General features: G+C 43.9%; 2 long non-coding RNA genes across 3 annotated transcripts; one reads left to right on the top strand and one right to left on the bottom strand.

The window, feature by feature from the left end:
• Window positions 1-711: 711 nt before the first annotated feature.
• On the bottom strand, window positions 712-3201 carry LOC148639147 (uncharacterized). 2 transcript variants are annotated; one of them, XR_015930815.1, is made up of 3 exons: window positions 2597-3201; window positions 2126-2184; window positions 712-1146 (listed from the first exon to the last, which is right to left on the bottom strand). It is a non-coding gene; the product is annotated as an uncharacterized LOC148639147 (long non-coding RNA). The 2 variants fall into 2 exon arrangements; XR_015930814.1 differs by having other exon boundaries at window positions 2605-3201.
• LOC148639146 (uncharacterized) lies at window positions 1394-10478 on the top strand. Its single transcript, XR_015930813.1, has 3 exons — window positions 1394-2245; window positions 4076-4122; window positions 8344-10478. It is a non-coding gene; the product is annotated as an uncharacterized LOC148639146 (long non-coding RNA).
• Window positions 10479-12157: the final 1679 nt, after the last annotated feature.

Below are 12157 nucleotides of genomic sequence, written 5' to 3'. Positions count from 1 at the left end.
CTAGTGTCAGTCAGTTAGTGCTATAGTAATTAGGATAAGCTCTGACCTGATGAGCCTCTGTTCTCGTAGACTACCTAATGCATGGTGTTACATTAAATACCCTAGCCTACAATGCAGGATAGATTTGCTTAATAGGCAGATTAGAACTTTGGTATTCTTTGGTGCATGTCTTATCATACATATTGCTGTCTGTTGATGTTGACTAGCCATACGAACAAAATAACAGGTTCAGGAGTAACAGCTTTGTGCACGGCTGAAATGATTTAGGGATGTTTTGCACCTGTTGCACCAAAGTGCATGGTTCAGCTTTGTTTTTGCTTCCTTAGGACACTTCCTGGCCTTCAGGAAAACGCAAGAGAAGCATGAATTTATAGGACTCATTCTTCAACCTGAGTAATCTTGTCACGGTCCTATAACCTTTGTCTATTTTAGCCCCAAACTCGGCAAGCTATTTTTGAACATTATCTTTATAAAAACGAGAGTATAGTTTTGATACCGTATGGAAGACACAGTATTCCAGCTTGTTTTCAAATCAGTTTTCCACCCATTAATTTGCTCGAGTCACTCTGAGTTAAGCACACTGTCATGCTTAACATTAGGCAGCTGTGCTGTGCAGGAGAAACCTCCGTAGCTTCTTCTGCAACATTTTATAAGTGTTTGTCTAGTGCCCTAAACCTCAGCCCTGACAAACAAAGCAAGGTGTCCCAAGGCCGACCACAAGACACCCTTGTTTGAGAGCCATCGCAGATTTATCACCACCGCCAACTCGCCCAAGCCTGTTACTCAGTTTCCCAATGATTTTATGTACAAACAATACACAAAAAAACACCTTTTTCAAAATGTATGCTTATGGGTTTGGAAATTATTCAGTTACGCAAGAATTGTAAGGTTTTTTTGTACAAACCAGAGTGTTGTCCCCCTCTCACTCCTGACCCGGCTGGGTAGAAGCGAAGACACACGCAGCGTCCCCCGAGCCTGCTGGTTTTCCACATGATCCTCTCTCCGAATCAGGTCCCGGGCAGCGCTTCTTAAATGCCGGCCGGAGGAGGGGCCTGATCCCAGCGGCCTGCGCCCCGCCAGCTTGGCGCTCCACTCCTCCTCAGACGCTGTCACTTGGTCTCCCTGCTCCTGCGGAAACGCTCCGGACTGCACCGCGCCGGGGCGTCGCCACCAAGGGGTTAAATATTCACTCGGAAAAATTGTAAAAACTGCAGCGGACTGCAGCAGGTCACTGTCTCCTTTCGCCCTGCCCAACCTGCCTGCCTTGAGTATGAAACAGTTTACGGGGAGCGCCTCACTGAAACACACTCTCCCAGGGGAAATCCCTCTGTCATTTTAATCCAGAGGAAAAACAGACTCGAGCTCAGTGCATTCACGAGCCCTTCCCTGACAACCTGTAAAAGATGTTATTCTTTTCACTTTCCTCAAAGATCATGTCGACATCACATAGGTCTGAGCTACCGTAGACCACCATGTAGCAAGGTAGCTTAATAAAGAAACCCCTCTTTTAACTCAGAGGTTCCACTGGTGCATGTTTTCAAAGATCTGCTAAACAGTCTTGTGTGAATCTCCTGTTCTGAAGATACACATGGTTGCAGGGGAGAGTGAAAGAAGGGTGAGACAGAGAGACAGGACAACTAGGTGTGCTCTGTGTTCTTCATTAAAAAAAAAACAAGTTTAGTTTCTGTTGGATCTAGCCTTTGGATTCTATTGGATTCCAATTCCAGTTCCAATAAGCACGAGCAGTTAAGGTGTGCAATAAACACTAGAGATAACAGTTGTGTCAGTATCCTTCACTGAGCAAGACTCGGCATGCATGAATCTATTTAACACGTTGCGTATTGTAGATGAAACCCAGCATACTTGCATTGTTCAAGAATCAGAAAATAGTTCACACAAATGAAAGACCCAACATTTCAACCTTTTGGGAGCTCGTAGAGCAAGTTTTGAAAAAGCATTGCTTTCTATTTCAATAGTCAGAAATGCAGAATTCTGTTCTTTTAAATACAACTGAATTGCCTCAGCAGCCCTTTGCAAAATGATTACAGGAGTAGCTCTGTAGAAGATGAAAGCAGCCACGTTATTAAAATTTAATTCCATATTAACTGACTTTGTCCAACCTTACCCACAGGCGCTGCTTATCCAGATGTTATTGCCTTGCAGTGTCAGAACAGGAGTATTCCTCTGGGGGAGAAACATACCGAGGCTTAGTATGAGTCTCCCTTAAGGACAAAAGCCTTCAAAGGTCAGTTTCTTTTCAGTAAGAAATTTAAGTAATAAAAATAACTACGACATTTTTTGTTGTAACCATGGATTGCGTTCCTATTTTAGTTTCTCTCTTTCATTCTTCCCAGTTTGTATATCCTGTAACTTCTGCAGTTTCCTTCAAATGAAGTTGCTTTTGTGCCCAGTTGGGAACTTACAGTGGGGACACAGGCATCATTTCTGATTTATTTTGCTTTCTGCGAATTGCTCAGGGGGGTCCCACACAGACCTGCAAGACACTCAATCCCCACACGCCTGGGCGGCAAAGGAGAGCAAGTCGGACACACTGCAACTGCACACAGCACGAATAAGTATTCAAAAGCAAACTTACTTACTCACCACAACCAGGACTGGGCTATGCACTTCTGTGGCACTGAGTTCAACAGAAGACATCACAAGGAGTGAACAAGTTCACTTGGCATCAAAAGAGAGTAGAAGACAGGCATCCAGCTCTTTTTCTTTGCTCACGTTTTCTTCCGTAGGAAAGTGGTAAAAAAAAGTCTGACAGGTCTCCTGGGCTGTCCTGTCCTCACCTGGTCCCCACCCCGGACACTTTTCCAGTCAGGTGTGTGCACCCACACCCCGTGGGCTCAGCACTGTGGAGTTTGTGCTCCAGCCTGATGAGTCACTCTTGTAATGCAGCACAGACTATAAACACAGAATACAGAGGACAGGGAGAGGGAGTGAGAGAGAGAGAGACACAAGACTTTTAGCTGGTCGTCCCAGGGGGCCCTGTCCATAACCAGCTCTCAGTTTCCTGGGCTCAGCTCTGCTTCTCTCTCTCTACTTTCCTCTCTCCATTTTTCCCATTTTCTAGGCTCCACTGAGACTCCTTTATTGTTGCAATTGCATTAGCCTTTAGCCAGAGAGAAATGGCTCCAGTGTCTAATGCATATTCAGCCTCTCTCTCTCACACACACAGACTGACACACACACGCTAATTTTCCCTCACTCATTCTTTTTTTGTTTTTGTTTTTTTTTCCTGAGGTATTCCTTAAAGGGGCAAGACCACTATTTTTTCCGTGGGATTCTGTGTGTTTTGCACCGTTGCACATTATTATTAGAAGACATCAGTAGATGCAAGAACCTTTAATAACAAGCGGTATATTTATGTTGCCTGAAACCAACTGGATTAAGTCGGCAGAGTGTAGGGTGTCTTCTTTTAATCTCCACGTTAAATCCAACAATTAATTATTCATCTTTAACTTCAAACACTTTCTGTTCCCTTTTAATTTAACGGGGAGCAAATTAATCTGAATGCTAGTGTCAAAGCAAATAAAAGATAAAACACCTTTTAATTTTTACTTAAGCAGTCAAACGCAACAAAAACCAAAATCTAATGGGATCAGATGCAAGTCATGTAACAGACTAAAAAAACAGTAAAGTGGGTTTCACATTCTGACTGATTACAGTCTTTTCAAAATATACTGTACAGTAGCTCTTGCAAATTCCACCCGACTAGAACCAGCTACATAAGAAATATTAGGTAGCCCTAGATTCACTTTATATTTTATTTATTTTTTCCCATTTGAAAGAAGAATGGTCCTGATATCACTTGAGACCGAGTAAAATAAAGAATGAGTTTGGTCTTTAGCCATAAAATATGGTTTCTATTTAAAGCTCCGGTAGGAAATTTTGATATACTCTGAGGAAGATGTACGTTACTGGGCAGTATTAAATAAATAAAAACCTCAAAGCTGTTTTATTTTTGCTTCTTAAAAAAGAGTCATTTCAATCTGCTGGCCATCCACTCATTATTAGACGATCTTCCATGAATATTCTTCTGATCCAAAGCATTTCTTTGTTCCAGGTTTCCTGGAGGGGGCAGAGAGAGAGAAGCTCTGGAGCTGAGAACAGGTGAGACACATTGGGAATTACTAACACCCTGATGGCCAGGATAGCCCCCTTTCTGCTCAAGTGGATGGTTGGTACCACATCCAGAGAAGATGGGAGTTCCTCACCTTGACTGAAACAAATCAAAAACAAAAGGCCACCAAAAACATGTGTCAACTCTGAAATGAGGTGCTGTGACTGCATGTGATGGGCTGCAAAAACACAAAGAGACAACATGCAGTGTAGTGTAATAGAGCACAGTGCAGTTAGGGACATCACAGTAGAAGGCAGTGCAATACAGTGCAAATCAGTAGAATGAGATGCAGTATGGTGCAAAGCAAGAGAACGAGACACAGCAGAGCGCGATGTAGCAGAGAACAAAGCAGTAGGCTGTGATGCAGTAGAAAGCTACAGAGCTGAGCAGGAAGCACTGGGGCACAGTTCAGTAAAACATAACATGGTAGAGGGCAACATGGTTAGGACTCAAGACAGTAGTGGCAAGATGCTTAGGACACAGTGCAGCAAGCAGCAACATGGTAGGGCTTAACGCAGTGGATCACTACATGGTAAGACTCAGTACGGTAGATGATAAGGCTCAATGCAGGAGATAGCAGGATTGTTAGGGCTCAGTGCAGTAGATAGCCGGATTGTTAGAACTCAGTGCAGTAGATAGCCGGATTGTCAGGGCTCAGTGCAGTAGATAGCTGGATTGCTAGGGCTCAGTGCAGTAGATAGCCGGATTGTTAGAGCTCAGTGCAGTAGATAGTATGATGGTTAGGGCTCAGTGCAGTAGATACCACTTCCTCTGTGAGGCCTTTGCTCTTGCGCAGGGGAACTTTAAAGCCTGTGTATCAATCACTGTTCAGACATTGACATTTAAGTCATAAAGAAAAGGAGTCTGGCACTCAAAGTCAATATAAGACTGCAGGAAAAGCTTCCCTGTCCTTTTGTGTCCCTGCATTAGACAACTGAATTTTTTTCTTCATTTTGATGTTCACCTGCCTGTTTTTTTTGCCATTCATGCTGTCTCACCCCAGATGTCTGTATTAACGGCTCAAAAAATAATCTGTACAAACAGGCAGGATTGTCCCAGTTCTCTTAAGCAAACTTAAAAAAAGACCAAGTAGAGCTCATGACTTGGAGGAGAACAGGGTAGTGTAATGCCAACAGTAGAAACAATATCAGAAAACCACTTAAACATCTGCTAGGCTTTTGAAACATACTTTAAGAGATCCTTTACAGAATAATTGCTGAGAGCTTCTCCCTTTCAGTGCACAGATAGTTCCACAGAACACAATAGCGAAAGGAAAGAGGTATTTATGTATATATCATATACGTATTCAGGCATGCAGAGGCAAGAGAGATTTTCTGTAGCTCTATACAGGATCAAAGTATAAAGGAGTTTCATTTATCAACAGTTAAAGAAGAAAAGCTATTAAATTAGCTTAGTCATTGTTCTTAGGAATTCTGATGGACCCCCTTTTTTAACAAGTGTAAGATTCATAGGAAATACAAGGACGCTGTCTGAACACATCAACAAATTTCTGCCAACCTAGGAACCTAAGCAATCCAAGTTGATTCACCGAAGTTTTCGCAACTGTAGGAGATCGGTTTAGCAATTACCAGCACAGCAGGGAGGGTAAAGTTTCTGAAGGCATAACAACATTCAAGTAGGAGCAGCTGAAAGAGAAGCAGCTCATTGTAGGCAGGACTTCCCCCCCATTTCTGCCTCTCTCCCTTTTCAATATGGAAGACTGGGTCGTGGCTTTCAGAAAATGTGCTCTTGCGCTCATTAATGAATAGGTGCCCGCGGATCCTGGCGCTGTCTTTGTGTGTAGACTTTCCAGCGCTTCGTGCCAGCCCAGTCGAGAGACGCTGCCTGCCATTGTTGCTGCAGGTTGTGGGCAAGGCAGCGTGGGATGGCATACGTGTCGCTGTCCTTCTGAAAGAGACGCACGGAACAAGGGCGCCGCTCTGTAACTAAGGATCGCTCGGCATGTGGCACAGCTTCAGGGGCACAGAGCCCCCCCTCCTGCCCACGCAAAATTCCTGCCAAGGAGCCTCCCTCTTAGAGGCCAAAACTGGTGGGAAGCACCAGCTCCAGTGGTGGTTTGTGTCATTCGCTTGTGTCTTGTTTCATTTTTTTCTTTTTTTTTTACGGGCGTTTCCGTCAAGGACTCTGCTTTTACTGGCTTGTGCTCGCGATTGTTCCAGACGGCCTCAGAAATCCTCCCTCTCTCTCCGAACGAACCGAAGGCATTTGCGATTTGCAGCAAATTTCCTTCCCCTATTGGAAAGTGGCACGTCATGTTATCGCTATAAGACAACAACCTGAGGCGAGCAATTCCTCAGCTTCAGTATTTGCCAAACCCCTAGCAAACCATCAGAGAAGAGCGTGGACTTGAAAGGGGAAATTCCTTTTTTCGCAGAACTGCAACAGGTCTGCCTCCAGAGCAGGTGTTCCCAGATTGCGTTCTGGCTGAAAATACCAACTGATCAAACAGACACAATTCTCAACACGATTAACCATGCCTTCCTGAGCGCCATTGGCTGAATCCATGTGCCAGTGCATTGCCATTAAAAATATTCCAGATCAACCCCAGGGGCAGATGAAAACGTCCCGTCACAGGCTGGCCAGACTATTGACTAGTTGTGTTGATCATGCTTTCAATGGGAGAAGGAAGGCATCTGAGACGTACTAAGAAACAGGATGAAGACGTCCATTCTCCAGCCAAAATATCAAGACACATGCCCTTTATATTTTAGGAATGTAACCTGGCCGTGAAACTGGAGGAATGTCAGGACTCTAGGAACACTCTGGGGATATTCTGTGTCCTACGGAAATTTGGGTCCCTTCAGCTCCAGTTCTCCACTGGGTTTTAACTGGTCTCCAGACGGGTCGCCTACAGCTGCCCTCACGAGGTCAGTGCTGCACATGTGTCAACCCACTCCACCTCTGCTGAAATTTGGGATCAAGCCCAGGCTGTGGACACAGTAACACAGCAATTACTGAGCACAGAAGAATGAGGACAGGTGGCCCAATAATCTCACACAGATCACACTTGCTGCCTGTTAGTGCTTCCCTGGGCAGGCCTCCAGACTCGTGTGACGAAAGGTACCTCATTTCATCAAGATACTGCACTTCCCCTGTGGTGCAATAGCAAAGGTTTGGCTGTCCCAGCGGAAATGCTAATTGTATTCATCTCAAGATTGCTTAAAAAAATGTGCTACAACAAGCAGATGTGTCATTCCTTATTACCAATTACTCATGGTTTTAATTTACACCATGCAGCAGAAAATATTCTAATGTGTCCTTTTCTTTTCCATGTCTTACTTGTTGCACTTGTTGCTCTCTAAACATTCTGGGTAATTCTCAGTTTCTGCTGTTATAAACGGCCATGCCAGGTAACCAATCCAGCAAACACAACAATAAACCTTCAAGGAAACTGGAGCTTTTAATGAAGACCTATATCGCTCTTCATGTTAAGGTACCTGGTAAAATCAGAAGATGCTGCAGATATGAAGTGCAGGAACAGCTTGGTCACCCTGTGGCATGTGAATAACATCACCCAACTCTCCTGAATCCTGCAGGAGCAGCTAGATCGCCTGTCCCTGGTAGCAAATCCCTTTTCATACTGCACAGTTTCAGAGAGTCCACTGAAACGTGGTACACTTCTGGGGAGCACACTGGAGAAGTACCATGCAGAAAGCCTTCACTTTCCAGGACTAGTTTAGAGTAAATACCCTGCTCAGCTTTTCATGGGAATCCAGATTTTGAAACCGGGGGATTTTGATACTATGCATTGCATATCGGACCTCTATAAAGTCTGATTAGATTTAAGGAATTGTGAACCAAACTGAAAGCAAAGGCTCTTCTTGTGTTTTGATGATAACACACATTGAGAGTGCCCTTACTTCCTGCTGATCCAAAGTTGCCTTGTTACTGACTCCATCACCCAGTCTTGTATAAAGGGCATCCTGGAGCAATTGAAATAATTTTATTGTTGTTGCACTTCTGAAAATTATTTTACAGTGGAATGGATGCATATTAATTGGAAATCTCTCTCTGCAACCTAGAAGCTAACTTCAACTAAGTCCAAATTAGTTCCAGATACTGCTGGGATTTCAGCCACCGACGAACCCGAAATAAATCCATATTCACTAGTCAGAGCCTGAGGTCTTGATTTGATAGGGCTAAAAACACTGCAGGTTTTGTCGTAACTCGATTATTCCGTTCTTTCTCAGAAGCTGTGGTGTCTCTCTGCCTCCAGCCCAATGCACACAGAATCAGAGGGGCACACACGCTGTATTGAGAAGCTCAATGAGTTCGGCGTGGGCAGGCTGCCGCCTCCTTCTCAGACGAGCCCCAAGGTGACAACAGCAGACAAGATGACGCCGTGACAATTAACTTAATTAACTTGTCAGACAGCAGCAGTGGTCGCTAAAGAGAAGCAGGGACAAATGATCCTGGTACACGAAACACAGTTCAAACCATAAATGATGCTCCTGTGGTGCTCGACCAAGCCAACACAGCCATTTGACATCTGTTGTGTAGACATCCCAAAATGCAGACTTTTAAAATTTTCTTTCTGGAAATCATAGCGTTGCAAGTGGGGGGACACTAAAATGAGGGCCTACAGATCCGCAAGAGCACTTCAGAACTGAAGCTCATCCATCCAGTTTTCCAACTGCTTTATCCCAGTACAGGGTCACAGGGGATGTAGAGTCTATCCCTATAGTTAGAGCAAGAAACGGGCACAAGGCAGGATGCACCCTGGACAGGACGCCAATCCACCGTAGGGCAAGCTGTACATCATCGGACCTATTAAATATTAACATCAGCCACCTCATTGCTCTCTCTCACTTGCTAGTTACAACATGTAAGAGGAGTGTGATCTCCTTGTGTTGAAGAAGAATACTTGTACCAGTACAGTATACACAGCATGCAGCGAGAGAATAGGTTCAGTGGGGGACTAGAGGAGACAGGAGAACCTGCCCTGACCAAGTTAAAAAGCTCCGTCTCCAGACGTTGAACACACTTTAGCTTTTAATCATTACAAACCTGCTACAAAACAGGGTAGAGCAAGCACACAGCACAGGATCTCAGTCAGCACCAAGGAAATAGAATTGTTGTTGTTAATATTAAAAGTCTCCAGTGGCCTTTTAACAGATTCATCACTTTACAAAGAAAAAATGTCAGGTTTCTCTTTATCCTCAGCGAGTTAGCCAGCGTGTTTGAAACTTACGTCCAGAATAAATCAAAACGTCTTCCCACGCAGCATTCGCAGCGTCCAAAAGCCAGCGCCTCTGAGCAGCTTTCCAGTGGGTAGGCCCTGCTGCTGAACAGAAAGCAGCCATCAAGGGCTGTGTGAGCAATTTGCTGTTGAAGGTTTGGATGAAGTTTGGATCGAATCCTAGCCGGGGCTTAAATATTCCCTTTAAAGGGCAGGAATGTATTTATTTTTATACAATTTATAAAATAAGCAGCTTGAAAAAAAACCCCTGAAAGTCTTTAGTTTAATTAAAATTCTTGTTCTCAGCACTATAGCCACTCTCCTCTACTGCATGAGTCAGCTGTTCTCAAAGCCTTGTGGACTAGCGTGTTCCTGAAGAGCGAAACTGTTTTAACGCTCTTTGTTATATATTTTAAACAGATGTGTTTTTCAGTGTTGTCAGGGAATATTAACCCTGCATTTTCCTAGAGCTAATCATTGTTGACCGAATGCATCTTCCTTATTCAATGACAGTTATGTGTGCCAGACTCGTGTGTTTGGGTAATGGCAGTGACCCCAGTGCACAAGATGACTGCACAGCTGAGAAATGCCTGGTTTCTTCATTTCCTGTGGAACACGCACAGAGTTTAACCTGGGCTAGAGGCAGCCAACAGAGCTGAGAAGAGAACAGGAAAAAACTATTTGGAAAGCTGCGGGGGAAAAGCAGTTGCTGACGAGATCTGAAAAGAACAGGTAGTATGAGCTACCACTGATTTCCTCCTACTGTAAATGTATGGCTTTGGGTCATGGATAGCTAAAAATAATCCCGAATTCCTGGTTTTCTTAATGCCTGCACGGCCCTGAAGAATCTGTGCCACAGGTCCTTTTCTATTGTTCTGTCAGCAACGGTACCTGCATCGATTTGAGCTCAGATGCCGAAAACCATTTAGACACAAGAAAGAAACAGGGGAAGGATAGTCAATGGAACAGTAAGAATTTGACTCCACAGATCTCCTCTTGTGCATAAACATGACTGAAAAAAAAGCCCTTTTTCTTCCTTGGAAACTTACTTGAATTTCAATCACTCCACACTTGTGTGTCTGGCTAGTGTCCTGTCCTTGTTTTATATTCATCAAGAACAATGAGTCTATGCAATAAAAAGAACTTTAAAACACGAGCAGCGTGCAGCCAGAATATGTAACTCATGTTTATTCCTTTTGTGAAACAGAAGGCAGCTTTTTTGCAAACTGGGAGCAGGCTCGTTTTTGGTTGTAACACACCCACACAGGCCATGAGCTTCATGTCCATTTATGGCTGGTTTTAAAGTTCAGCTGATCTGGAATTCACATAGTTACCAGCTGTATACTCAAAGTGAGGTCTTGGCCAAGGCTCAACTGATTTAGGAAGCTTGAATCCTCAGTTTCTTTGTCTTGAATTTAATTCTAGGAATCAATGGGTGTTCTCCAGTCTCACTGCCTGCTAACAATGTTCATCAGCTAAGAGAAGAGAAAGGTGGTGATTTCTCAAAGCCCTTCACTGTACACAGGTCAATCTCAGTAGTGAGATTTGGCAGCTTGGTTACCTATAGAATTGGAGACCTAGAGACTTTGCTGCACAAGTGTCCACACCAGCTGCCAGTTCTGAGGAAGAGGAATTGATGCTGCATCTTGTTGCCATGGTTCAGCTGTGAAAACCACACCTCATGGAACAAAAGCTTTTAAAGTATGTGCTTATCTCCTTTCAAGTCAGGACAGCTTTCTGAGACACGCAACTCTTTGAACTGTGTTACATTAACCAATACCCTGATGACATCATGCTACACGACTGATGAAAGTAAGTGGATTTACAAGAACAGATTGCAAGTCCTGGCAACTTCAAGAATGGCTGCCAGGTATTTATTAAATAATTAATAAAAACCTTACGTCACTCCATAGTGGTAACATTCCTAGGATGAAAATGTTGATAGTTTCCCTAAAGAATCAGTCACCTGCATCTATCATGGTGTAGCTGAAAATCTGATTCCCACACTAAAAGAGTTTAAAACATCCATCTTGAAGAAAAGGCCCTATTTGTCAGATTTTGTTGTTTTTTTTTTGTTTCTAACTGGGGTTTCGGGTTGATCAATTAAAAAGGTAGGTACGCCGGATCAGGAACGCCTCCCCGTGATTTGCATTGCAGTTCTATCAATGATTACATCAACGTCACGTCAATCAAATTGCCGTGGAGTTGCAGCAGCATCAATGGAGCGAAAGAAATCAAATTCAGCGAATGAAAAACAGTGGGTGACAGCTGATCGAACCCCGATACAGATTTCATTACTAATTGATGTTTAGGTTCAATCAAACAGACCTCACTTCCTACCCATATGGGCTGCTAAATGGCTCTATTCTGTTTGCCTGTCTGGGAGAAGAGGCACTGTAGGAGTTTAATTGCCTTGCATTTCCATTGCTGAGTTCATTACATTAACAGCTCAGCCCACACTCCACATACTTCTGACCTGCTGCAATTTGTTTTTGTATTTATTACCCTTCTCATCCGCCGATTCCTGTTCACAAAGCCCGTCTGAGGAGAAGGTCAGTGTAGTTCTCTCGCAAGCGCCTCACGCAGGCAGCCTTTGGGATCTGCTGACCGTGCAAAGCACACGCGCCGCAGAGGAGATTTGGAAAGGAGCAGCAGGGTGTGATGGAAGCCTGGCGTGTGTGCTGTATGTGTAGCAAAATCTTTTAAACCTCCAGACCGAGACGCGTTCCGAGGGAAAGGACGACCTTTTAGATTTAAGTTATTTTCAGAGCAGAAAATGCGTCCCTGAGACATTAAAAGATTGAACATGGTTGGTGGGTTTCCTG

Source organism: Lepisosteus platostomus, chromosome 27 (genome assembly GCF_059453375.1).
Source record: "Lepisosteus platostomus isolate fLepPlt1 chromosome 27, fLepPlt1.hap1, whole genome shotgun sequence".
NCBI classification, from domain to species: Eukaryota; Metazoa; Chordata; class Actinopteri; order Semionotiformes; family Lepisosteidae; genus Lepisosteus; species Lepisosteus platostomus.
Note: the sequence above shows the minus strand (reverse complement) of the source record. Positions and strands in the feature narration are given on the sequence as shown.